Source organism: Prunus avium, chromosome 7, assembly GCF_965620075.1.
Source record: "Prunus avium chromosome 7, drPruAviu1.hap1.1, whole genome shotgun sequence".
NCBI lineage: Eukaryota > Viridiplantae > Streptophyta > Magnoliopsida > Rosales > Rosaceae > Prunus > Prunus avium.
This window is the reverse complement of record NC_142290.1, coordinates 6,961,032-6,974,388: the sequence shown is the minus strand read 5'-3', so window position 1 is coordinate 6,974,388 and position 13,357 is coordinate 6,961,032.

Sequence of the window (13,357 nt, the reverse complement as noted above, 5' to 3'; positions counted from 1 at the left end):
GACTGCTCTAAGTCTTCTGACTCCTGAGCCATAGCTTGCGCATAGTCCTTCCTTTCTTCACCAGGCTGCTCGGTCACACGGAGAGACCGAACCTTTAACTCCATTGGAACGATGGCGTCATGACCGTAGGTTAAGGCATAAGGAGATGTGCCCGTGGCCGATCGTTTTGTGACTCGGAAAGCCCAAAGGGCTTCAGGGAGTAAGTCGTGCCATGCCCTTGGTTTTTCCTCAATCATTTTCTCAAGGATGCCCTTGATTTCCTTGTTGCTCGCCTCGGCCTGTCCGTTAGACTGGGGGTAGTAAGGTGTTGAGTGAACCAATTTGATCCCCATTTTTTCAGTGTACTCCCAGGTTTCGGCCGATGCGAAAACTAGGCCATTGTCGGCCGTGATAGTTTCAGGTATACCGAACCTGTGGACGATGTGTTTCTCGAAGAATTTGACCACCTGTGCGCTAGAAATTGACCGATAGGACTCCGCCTCGACCCATTTAGTAAAATAGTCGATTGCCACCAAAATCCATGCGTGTTGGTTGGACGCGGCCGGATAGATTTTGCCGATGATATCCACAGCCCAACCTCTGAACCGCCATGGTTTAGTAACCGGGTGGAGGGCCTCGGTTGGTACCCTTTGTATGGGGCCGTAGATTTGACATTTGATACACCCCTTCGCATACTCTATGCAATCTTTTAAAATGGTCGGCCAGTAATAGCCGTGCCTCCGAACCAACCATCTCATCTTGACGCCAGACTGATGACCGCCGCAAATCCCCTCGTGGGATTCGGTCATGATAACCTTGATGTCTTCGGCGCTGGGACATAGGAGCAATAAGCCGTCTGATCCCTTTCGATATAGCTCGTTCTGGTAAATTAAATAACACCGAGCTCGGAAATGTGTAGTCCTCTCATGGCTGCTAGAGGGGTCGCGCAAGTACCTCACTATGGGGTAGCGCCAATCGGCCTCGGCTGTGTTGACTTTGTCGGTGATCTCGGCAAATGACACTTGCGTTGTCATTCCCCGTTCAGCCAAAGCTGGCAAGGTACGCCTCTCGATTCTTATCACACGACCGTGGTCATTGTCCGGAATATTCACACCTGACGCCACTTGGGCCATCTCATTGGCCTCATGGTTTTCGGCGCATGGTACGTGGACAAAGGAAATCCTAGAGAAATCGTCGGCCGTATTGAGGGCCGCTACGTAATACATAGTTAAATTCTTGCTCGTGCACTGGTATTCCCCGGTCGGTTGGTTAATTACCAGCTGAGAATCACCGTAGACCAAGACACGGGTCGCCTTCATTTCTTTCAGAATTTCGATGCCGATGATGAGTGCTTCGTATTCGGCCTGATTGTTGGTGCATTTGAAATCAAGCTGGAACGCAAATTGCCACCTTTGTCCTTGAGGGGATTCGATCACGACTCCGGCTCCGGACCTGGCCTCGGTACTGGAGCCGTCGGAGTACATGGTCCAGTAGTTCTTCCCCATGCGGGCCATGCCGATCTCGACCTCCAACCCCTCTTCCTGCCCCTGAGCCGGGTGGTGAGCCAAGAAATCGGTGCCGACTTCTGAGCCACATATTGGAAGGTGAATTCGGACAATGCCATCGTCCATTTCCCAATTCGGCCGCGTATGATCGGCCGAGTGAGCATATATTTGATGAGATCGGTCTTGGAGATGATCTGAACGACCGAGGGTAGCATATAATGGTGCAACTTGGTAGCCGCGAAATAAAGCGCTAAGCATAGTTTCTCGATCGGCGAATAGTTTAGTTCGGCCATGTTAAGGGTAGGGCTCAGGTAGTGCACTACTTGCCCTCGTTCTGACTCGTTGTTTTGAGCCAGCAGACAGCCGATAGAGCTCTCCGAAGCCGAAATGTAAAGTCTCAAGGGTTTCCCTCTTTTCGGCAGCATAAGGACCGGTGGTTGAGATAAATATTTCTTGATATCGTCGAGGGTCGCTTGATGTTCTGCTCCCCATACGAACCGTTCCGTGTCTTTCAGTTTGAGCAGAGGGGTCAACGGCCGGATTTTCCCTGCCAAATTGGATATGAACTGCCTTAAAAAGTTGACCTTACCGAGGAAGGACTGGAGCTCCTTCTTGGTCCTTGGCGGAGGGGCCGCCATAATGGCCGTAGCTTTATTTTTATCTACCTCGATTCCTCGTTGGTGAACTAAGAAACCGAGGAAATTCCCGGCGGTGACGCCGAAAGCACACTTCTTCGGGTTCATCTTTAGGCCGTGCGCTCACATTCGGTTGAAAGCCTGTCGGAGATGTCCTACGTGGTTGGCTTTGGATGGGGACTTTACAACCACGTCGTCGATGTAGACTTCAACGGTCCAGCCTATAAAGTCGTGGAAAATAAGGTTCATAGCGCGCTGGTATGTTGCGTCGGCATTCTTTAGGCCGAACGGCATAACCACCCACTCATAGGTTCCGATTGCGCCCGGGCATTGGAACGCCGTTTTGTGGACATCTTCCTCGGCTATGAAATTTTGGTTATAACCAGCATGGCCATCCATGAAAGACATGAGTTCGTGCTTTGCGGCTCCGTCTACCAGGAGGTCTGACATAAGCATGGGGTACTTGTCCTTTGGGGTTGCAAGATTCAGATTTCTGTAATCGGTGCAAACCCTCAAAGCCCCAGTCTTCTTCAAAACTGGTACGATGTTGGCCAACCACTCAACGTATCGGGCCGTTCGGATGAGGCCGGCTTTAAGGAGCCGTTCAATTTCTTCCTTGACTTTAAGTTGCACTTCGGTCGAGAACCGCCTCGGCGATTGTTGGAAAGGCCTAAACCCCTCCTTGATTTTTAATTCGTTCTCAACCAAACTTCTCGGCAACCCAGGCATCTCATGGTAATCCCAAGCAAAACAATCCTTATATTCATGGAGCAGGCCGATAATCTCGGCCGCTAACTCAGGGTCCAAAAGCTGGCTTACAAAAAGAGGCCGTGGCTCGGCCTCCGACCCTACATTTATTTCTAATAAAGGGTCCTGGACCTCGGGGTAGTCATCCTCCATCTCGGCGAGCGCCGTTTCTAGGTCGTCAAAAGTCAAAGCGTCCGTCTTGTCTGATTCGTGGAGGAATTCGATCAGGTTGACTGGTGAGTTTGGCCGCAAGGACTCCTCCGCCCAATGTTCCAGCAGTCTTTCCAGCAGGTCGGTCACGGCCGCCGCTCCTTCTTCTTTAGTGGTTTTGTCTGTCATCTAAAGGCTGGTGAGGTCGATCAATACTTCGCGCGCCGAATCCTGTCGGACATTCTCGGTGCCTAACTCCAGTACTTTCTGGGCTGTTGTCCTGGTCGGTCGGCCGCTTGCATCGTGGCCGGTGAGGACAACCCATCCAACGTCGTCGTCGTAAATCCGCGCTTGCACGGCATTGGTTTCGAAAGGTTTTTCGTCGGCCGGGTGTATGGACACCCTCTGGCCGTCCCAAAAGAAAAGCAGTTGGAAGAGGGAGGACGGTATGCATCCGGATTGGTGGATCCAGTCACGACCGAGCAATATATTGTAGTCCACACTGGATTCGACTATGTAGAAGGCTGCGACCCTTGTCTGGTCGGCCACGGTGATTTTTAACGGCAATACCCCGATGGTTTTAGATTTATCGCCGACAAAACTGCTCATGACCACGTCGCTGGGGATGAGGTCCTCCTTTGATTTGTCCAGCTTCCTCATCAGGGAATAGGGAAGGATGTTGACCGTGGCCCCACAGTCGACGAAGACCTTGGACACGGGCACACCCTCTACATGAGCCGAAATATACAACGGCTTGAGATGTCGATATTTGTTCGGCTCGTCTTTGGGTATTACCTCGTGAAAAGCCACGGCGAACAATTCTTCCTTTGTCTTTGGCCTCTGATCTAGCTGCTCCTCGGCCATGTCATTATCCAAGCCGTTAGTCTGCCCTCTTGGGGCTGAGAACTCAGACGGTAGTACCAGGACCATGTTCATGCTGGCCTCCCTCGGCTCCTGCTGGTCTCCCTTACCAGCTTCCTCCTCGGCCTCATAGCCGTTCCTGGCGAGGGTTTTCTCCTTAACCATCCCGAGGATCCCGTCGTATTCTTCATCGGATATTCCCAAGGTGCGGTCGTCTTCGGCCTCATGCCCTCCGGGGATATCGTCTGTGGACGCTTCGATCTTGGGGGGGTCCAAGCTCTTGACCTTCTCTTCGAGGGCTCATCTAGCCTCGGCCAACGTATCCCTAGCTATTAAGCAGTCGTTCAGACGGCCTACCCGGGCCCTTTCCTCGGTCGTCAGACCAAAGATAGTATCAGCCGGAGTCACGGTGAAATACTGGCGGAGATACTCCAAGTCGCCCTTGCTGAAGGGGGCCTTAGCCTCCAATCCTGCTAGGTCGGGCTAGCATCCTGGCATTCCTCTCGCTCTGGCTTCCCTGTTCGCCTGGTATATGGCCTTAATGGCGGAGTCGGATCCGTTGGTAATGAGGAGCCCCTCCGCCTTCGCGTTTTTGAAGGACAACTCCACGATTTCACGGTTCTCAGGGGTCATGCCGTACAGGTCGGTGGCCGAATAGTCTTTATGGAATTCCATGAGAAAGGACAAACCGTTGGCCGAGAAAGGGGGATCCCTTCCGTGGTAGACGTCGATGATGCCCTTATCTGATTTCTCCAGGAGCATGGCCTTTGGCTAAACCGAAATGGCTGCCGTTCTGCGGGGGTTCTCGCCCTGCCTAGGGCGCCACGTCCTTGGAGGCTTGATGCTGGCCTTCCTTGTCGTAGAGGGGATAATTGGTACAGATGGTGGCCCGTCTGTAGTCGCTATTTTCTTCTGGCGCTTGGAACTCTCGGCCTGGGTCGTCTGTATCCTGGCCTGCTGGACCTGCCTCTGCATCCTTCTCAGTTGGGTTTTTGTCAAGGGTTCGGCCCTGCCCCTAGGTCGCGCATGGTACCAATGGTCGTCCGGCATGACCGGCGGTTTGAAAGTTTTTACTGGCCTAGGGGGGGCCTCATCTTCGTAGCCCTGCTGGCATGCCGACGATCATTCTGACCGCCGAATTTCTTCGCGATCGGTTGAGATGGCTCGATGGGCTTCCTCTTGTTCTCTTGTAGCCTGGGCTGACCGACCTCACACCTGCATCGCTCACAAAGCACTGGCACTGATTCGGCCGACGGTTCTTTTTCCTTCGCCGGCCGACGAATTTCCCTATATTCAGCTCGGAGTTGGGCGTCGACCATGTTGACGACAGGTGGACGGAATGGCTTGGAGTCAACCTGCATGGCCGCCTTCTTTGGGAACTGGAGCTTCTTTTCATCTATCAACTTCTGGATGACGTCTCGCAGGACAACGCAATTGTTGGTGTTGTGAGACCAAGAACTGTGGTATTTGCAAAACGTCTTCCCTTTGAGGCAGCTTGACCTTTTTTTCGGCCAATAGCAGGTCAAATATAGCTTCGGCCCTCGTTAAGTCAAAAGTGTAGGCCTTCGTTTCCTGAGTTGCAAACTTGGCGTCGGGAATTTTTGTACGGCTATTGTCGGCCTTAATAAGTCCTTTGCAGACGAACGATTTGTCTATGCTGACTTCGCTGAACTCATCTCTACTTCATCGCTCTCGGCCTCCGCGGAGCCGTCTGCTTCGGCGTAGCTGACAATGGGTTCCTGTAATAAGTCCCTTTTGAAGCCGTCTTCTTCTGCATCTCTTCCTTCAACAAGGATGCGTACCTGTCCACCTTGTTGATCAAGTCATGCATATCTCGGAATTCGATCCCTTGGAATTTTTTCCGGTACTCAAACTCCAACCCCTCTTCGCCCATCTTGGCAAATTCCCTCTCGGTTGGTCTGATAGAAATGCTCGTGGAATATCCTTTCCATATCAGACCAATCCCTTACCAAATTCGGCGGAAGGTTTATGAACCATGAGAACGACGTGCCGGTCAGAGAGTGAACAAATAAACGGAGCTTCTGTGCGTCTAAATCGGCCTCTCCACATTGGGCCGTGAAGCGGCCTACGTGTTCAATGGAGGAGGTCTGCCCATCCCCGGAGAACAGCATGAATTCTGGCAATCGATAGTTCCGGGGAAGAGGGGTTCGATCAATTTTCAGCGGGTACGTCTTTATATACCTTGGCGCCTCCGGTCGCCTCTGAGCGAGGCCGTCCTCGATCATTCGCCGGACATCTTCGAATCGGAGCCCTTGAGGGGGTGCTTCTTGCTGGGCCGCATACGGCCGCGGGACTTGCTGCACATCGTTCTACGGCCTTATCTGCTGGGCCATTTGAACAGGGGGCTCGGCTGGTACGGACTTTAGTACCTTTGGCCGTGATTTTGTTCGGCTTCGGCCTCGGCCTATAATCAAGGCCAAGATGATCATGCCTTCGCAACTTTTCCTTTGCTTTTTTAGGAAGGCCAAACATCTTGGCGAAACGCCGCGCTTTAGCTTCACGAGCAAGTGTTAGGGCCGAGAAAAGGGGCTCCTTCGGTCAGTTCATGGCCGTGATTTATTAGGCACAAACAGTTTTTCTTCAGAGTTAAAATCTGACCAAAAAACAACAACAGCAGGTATGAATCCACCGACGTAGAAAATAAAGACGACAGTTCACCAAAAAACCTGCCGTGTTAACTCCGAACTAAACACGACCAACTGTTCTTTGTCCGCGTCGTATAATATAATAGAATCCATGTCGTTATACTATGACGGTGCCTTCTCTGTAAACCGCCGTCGTAATTTTTATTTCTTTTTAAGATTTAATTATTTTTTAATTTTGGTAGCCTACGAAAATTAAAATGAGATCCCAAGAGGTATGATATCTTACCATTGAGATCTTTGGATCTTGATCATAATCGAACCACCAAAGTGAGAAAGATAATATTTTAAATACACAAAATCCAAAAAGAAACCAGAACTGAACTGACCAAAACACATAATCGAACCAGCAAACTTTGAGAAAGACAATGTTTTGAAAGTTAATGATGTGTGCGTATTGGTGTCTTTGAGATGCACCAAAACGCATACATCATTAACATCCAAATTATTGTCTTTGAGATGTGAGAGAGAGTGATGATGTATGTGTGTATGTGAGAGAGGAAGACGAGCCTCCAGAGAGGTCAGAAGAACTTGTAAATGAAAACTGAAACTGAAAGAAAGCGTCAAATTTATACAATAAATCTTTAAAACCCACGGCGGTCCTTATACACATACCGCCATCTATTTTACAAAACCACGTCGGTTATTCTTTAATGGAATCCACGTCGTATAGTATAAAAATCCACGTCGGTCTATTACAAAAAAACGACGTGTTAAATCAATGTACATGACGCGAGAGATTAATTTATCGACTTATTATTTTGGAGTGTACTACGACGGTACCTACAACACTACTGTCGTATTTATTTACCACGTCCTAAGTTCAAATTACCGTCATATTTTTTCTATTTATACGTCTTCCTTCTCTGTAAACTGCCGTCTTATTTTTATTACTTTTTAAAATTAAATAATTTTTTTTTTTTTTTGGTAATATCTTTCTTAATATCTATCAGGAAGAACTACTGCCAAAATACTTAAAACCATCACAAGGAACAACCTTTAATTTAATTCTCAAGTCAATCCTCAACAACATTTTCGTCTTAAAAGGCAAATCTCTACTGATCAATATTTAAAAGGCAAATACATCGTGGTTGTGTTCAACTATTTCTTCCTCTCATCATATGCAAGCTGGGCCCTCTCCTTCCTCTTGTTCTCGAAAACAAAAATAACAAAACGAGTGTGAAAAGATCACTTGAGAGCATCAGGAATGACCCTAAAGTGACCCTAAAGTGTCCACATTTGATTTCAGAAAGCCAAGGGCAAGAAGAAGGTGTGGAACAATCATATTTATACAAATTATCTTGAATATCCACGTCGGTTCTATTACAGATAGCGACGTCAAACTGAAATAATAATCGTCGTTTCGTAATAATTGTAGACGTATAAATTAACATAACCACGTCATTTCCTTAAACTAAGGCCAACGACTTTCACAGTAAACCACGTCGGTTATATATAACATTACGACGTGGTAACATGTAATACCACTTCTACCAAAGTAAACTTTTGAAATACAACGTCAGTTTAGATAAACAAGCGTCGTTATAGAACGGCGGTCCCTATACATATACCGCCATCTAATTGAACAAAACCACGTCTGTTATTTTTAATGGAATCCACGTCGGTATATTTAAAAAACGACGTGTTAAACAATGTTACATGACGCGAGAGATTAATTTATCGACTTATTATTTTGGAGTGTACTACGACGGTACCTACAACACTACTGTCGTATTTATTTACCACGTCATAAGTTCAAATTACCGTCGTATTTTTTGTATTTATACGTCTGCCTTCTCTATAAACCGCTGTCTTATTTTTATTGCTTTTTCTTTTATTTTGGTAATATCTTTTTTAACAGAAAACAAAATTTAATTCTCAATCCTCAACAACATTTTTGTCTTAAAAGGCAAATCTCTTCGTGGTTTCTTTTCTGCCTTCACCCTCAGCTTGTTCAATTGTTTCTTCCTCTCATATGCAAGCTGGGTCCTCTCCTTCCTCTTGTTCTCAAGCTCCTGCACAGCCACAGATCAATATTTAAAAGGCAAATCTCTACTGATAAGATGATTTCAGGAATAATTTCAGATAATCAAAATGAACAAAGTGTGAAAAGCTCACTTGAGAGCATCAAGAATGACCATCCTCTTTATCTTATCATAAGGAGGTGGAACACCCACGTATGCCTTCAAACGGGCAAGTGCGGCTGCACCATGCTTGGTCTTGTGAGGAATCATTCTGCAAACCAAAGACAATTTATACAAAGAAATTCCCCATGCTTGGTCTTGTGAGTGAAATATTTGCTTTCAGAAAGACAATTTTTTAGAAGTTGATGAGAAGAAGTTGGAAACTAAGAGTTAAAAACGCGTGAAAAAATCATATTTAAACAAATTAACATAAATATCCACGTCGGTTCTATTACACATAGCGACGTCAAATTTAACAAATCAACGTCGTCCTTTTCACTTCTGCAAAGAGAACGACGTCGTGTATTACAAACTTTTGTCGTGTATTCAAAAGAGAACGACGTCGTTTCAGGACACCAAACTAACCACGTCGGTTTCTTAAAATACATAGTCGTTGAATTTAGAAGGACAACGTCAGTTTAGATAAACAAGCGCCGTCATAACCACATCGGAATTACAAAAGTCGTTTGGCTTTAGTGATAACCACGTCGGTTCGGACTTATACACCGTCGTTATAACTAAATACTAGGGCAGTTTTTAATAAAAACATCGTCGTAATGAACTATATAAACTTTTCGTCGCCTGACCTAATGTTCTACGGTTCTCTCTCACCGATAAAATATCTCAGTTTCCCTCTCATTTCCCAAAAGCAGCATCATCGTCTGAATCTCGTCATCGTCGTCGTCTTCGTTTTCGTCTCCAGATCACCATTTTCTTACGTCGGAAGGAAACTTTCTCTGCACGCCAAAGGTTTTTTCTCAATCTCTTCCCTTTTTTTACATTTCATTTGAAAGCCGTCGTTGTCTGGAAACAAGATTCTGTCAAAATGAGGAAATCTTTCACTGCTTTTGATTAAATTCATTAGTCCATGACTCTCATGACGTCAAAAGACGACAGTTCTATCTTGTTTACGACGATAGAATGGACACACCACGACGGTCGTTAAGTCTGACCAAATGCAAACTGCACGACGGTGGTTAATAACCGTCATGGTGTTTCAATTAATACGTCGGAAAAAATATAAAACCGTCGTCTAGTTGGAGAAGAACAGTCGTTTTTCTTGTATCCCATCTCTGTAAGACGACGGTTGTATTTTGTGTTTGACATTGTAAATTTTAAACCACGTCGGTTATTAGGCTGAATAACCAACGTGGTGTATAAACATTTACGTCATGAACGAGATAAAACCGTCGTCTTATTTCCATACTTGGTCTGAGAGATTGTTTAATAGGACGTCGCTGTTTTCGTGTTACCGTCGTGGTGGTTTATTTACGACGACGGTGTTGTTTTACAACCGTCGTTCTAAATTAAATATCATGGCTGTATTTTTTAGGACGTTGTTTCTTTATTATTACGTCGTTCTTTTTTAATAACCGACGTTGTTTTCCTTGCAAATTAATTAAAAATGGTTTCGAAATCTCAAAACAAGGAAGCTCAAGTGTCCGGAGCCAAATCAGTTTCAAAGGCTGAACTAATTGAAGCCAAATCAATTTCAAAGGCTCAAGGGGATGAAGCCAAATCAATTTCAAAGGCTGAAGGCAAATCAGTTCAAAGCAAATCCTCGAAGAGGATGAGATTTTCTTTTGCTTCCGATAAAGACCCCAGCACATGTACAGCCACATTTGTTGAGGAGCCAAAATCCACCCGCGGTATCAACACAATGTGCCGTGTTGTTAAGAGGAAAGTTCAGAATATTAAGCCTGTGGTTGAGTTCAATAAAAGTGGCAGACCACATGGCAAGGCTGCTATTGAGATGCAGTCTTATATTGGTGTTTTGGCACGCACCAGACTCCCTCTTGTGGACAAGAAATGGGTTCAATTGCCCAAGGACGTGAAGGAGCAGCTTTGGGAAGCTGTTAAAATGTCCTATGTTATTGGCGATGGGTGCAAGAATATGGTCCTGTCGTCTGCCGCCAAAAAATGGAAGGATTTCAAGTACAACGTAACTAAGCAGTATATCCTTCCAATCGCACAGGACAAAGAGAAGTTAAAAGAACCCCCTGAGCTTTATAAGTTCATAGAGAAATCGCAATGGGATGCCTTTGTAGCTTCAAGGCTATCCCCAGATTTTGAGGTTGTGCATTCTGAGCAGAAACAGAGGAGGGAGAAATTGGAGTACAACCATAGGTTGTCTAGAAAAGGGTATGTTGGTTTGGTGGACCAATTGGAAGAAACCATGCCCGGTGAAGAAATCGATCGAGCTCTTCTATGGAAGAAGGCAAGAGAAGATAAAACAGGAAACATCCCTGATCCAAAGGTTGCAGAGAAGGCAAAAATAATCGTAAGTCTCACTAACTCTGTTCTAAATTTGAAAAACAGAGTGTTCTATTTTCTTACAGAGGTCGCACGTTTAAATTACCAACGTTATAAAATGAACACCACGACGGTTTTTATTTACCGCCGTTTAAAAGTGATTAGAATGTCGGTTTTTGAATAAATCAGACGTTTAGATAGAATTAATACGACGGCTTAAATTCCTCTATGAACTGCCTTTTTCTTTTAAGTTTACTCACGCACACACTCTCCCTCTCTCTGTCTATTTCACTGAAATTTGTGGTGCACAATTTCTGGAAAAGAATGCATATTTCGATCGATTTATTTCACTTCTACATTAAAATTTATGACGGGTTTATATCATTTAGACATTAGAATATGTATACAACGATGGTACTTTTGTGCAGCCGTATGAAATTAAGTCCTACGTCCGTTGGTTCAATAGTCCGTCGTGTTACTTTAAATACTACGACGGTTTTTGATTTATGTTTTAATCTGTTTTATTTTGAATATACGACGGGTTTGTTTCTCCCGACGTTGTAAATTATAAACAACGACGGTATTTAATTATGGACGTGTTAAATTAAAACTACGTCAGTTATTTAATAAAACCGTTGTTGTTTATAATTTACAACGTCGTGTTATTTATCTGTTTTGCACTCTGCTCAATGTCTAACAATCTCTCTTTCTCTCTTTTAGGATGATTTGCAAAAGCAACTCTCCGAAGGCACTCTGACTGTCTCTGGGAGCAATGATGTCTTGACTCTTGCTTTGGGAACCCCCGAGCATGGTGGGAGAGTCAGAGGAGTTGGTGCTGGCGTTTCCCCAACTCAGTTCTTCAATTTGCCGAAACAGCAGAGAGTGAAATTTGGTGACAAATTGAAGGAAAGTGTGAGGGAGGCAGTCAGAGAAGAGACCTTGAGGATTGAGGCGAGGTCAAGGGAAACTATAATGGAAGCAGTCAGAGCAGAGAGGGAGGCTATGTTGGCATATTTCCGTCAAATAGTTCCTAGTTTTGATCCTAGCCTGATGCTCAAAACCCCAATTACTCCAATTACTTTACCCCCTCAAGATCAAAGCCCAAAAAATCCAATGTCTGATAAGGCAAGCTGCTATGGGGCCACTGGTATCAGACCCCAGGCTTTGGAATTAGAAGATCCAAAGCTTGAAGCTGATACTGCTGGAAAAAAGCAAGAGGACACGGTAAAATCTCTGATATTTTCTATTTCTGTCTTTTAAATTTTAAATAGACGTCGCTCTTTTTAATATCCGACGTTAAGATTTAAAACAACGACGGTATTTATTTACCGACGTTGGAAAATCGTAATACGTCTGTTTCTTCCAACAAGCGTCGTGTTGATTTAAATACCACGACGCTTTTACTTGTTTTGCAAATTATTGGTCATTAAAAATAACGACTGTGTTTTTTGCCGTCGTCCAACTCTTTTATAAACCGTTGTCTATTTCATGATTGCATTATTTGCATTTTAATTAGACGACCTTTCTTTAGTATAGCGACGTTATAATTTGAACACAATGACGGTTATGTATTTACCGATGTCTATAATCTTTTCTCCGTCAGTATTTACTATAAACCGTCGTCTATATTATATACCACGTCTGTTTTTTGGGTTTAGTTAGAGTCGTTTATTTTAGTTCACACACAAACTAACTTATATTTCTTTCTTTATTTCTTGTAACAGGATCTCTCAAAGCTAGAAATGCCACCTCCTCTGTTAGCCTTATGCCAACATTTCCAGACCAAGTTGTTGCCTGGTAACGAGGCTCTAACAATTCACATGCCCGAGGAAGTGTTTGGCTTTGAGCATGATACCTTCCTCTTCACTGAAGATGTTTTGCAGTTTGGTTCCATGGTAGAGATTGGAACCACAGTGATATCAATATACATGAGGTAATTCTAGAAATCCCTTTTTGTTTTACATTTCCCTTTCTTTTAAATTAAAATCTCATTTAATTGACTTTCTTATATTTAGGTACCTATTTGACTATTTAAAAATGACAAATATGGTAAACCTTGTTGGCCTTGTGGACCCTGGGCTAGTCAGCTCTCAATCTGGATCTCTATCAGACAGAACAAAAAACCTGTCAACCCGGTTGAAAACAGCATATGGGAATCAATTTTTCTTGGTCCCTTATAATCCAGGGTTAGTATTTAAAGTATTTTCCAAAGCTTGTAATATTTTTCTTTGTAGTACTATTTAACCTATATGGATCATTATGTGTAGGGGTCATTGGGTGATGGTAATTGTGAGACCAGCAACGGAGACTGCCTATTACATGAATTCAGTGCCAAAACGCGCTGTTGACGACGACATGAAAAGTATAGTGAATACGGAAGT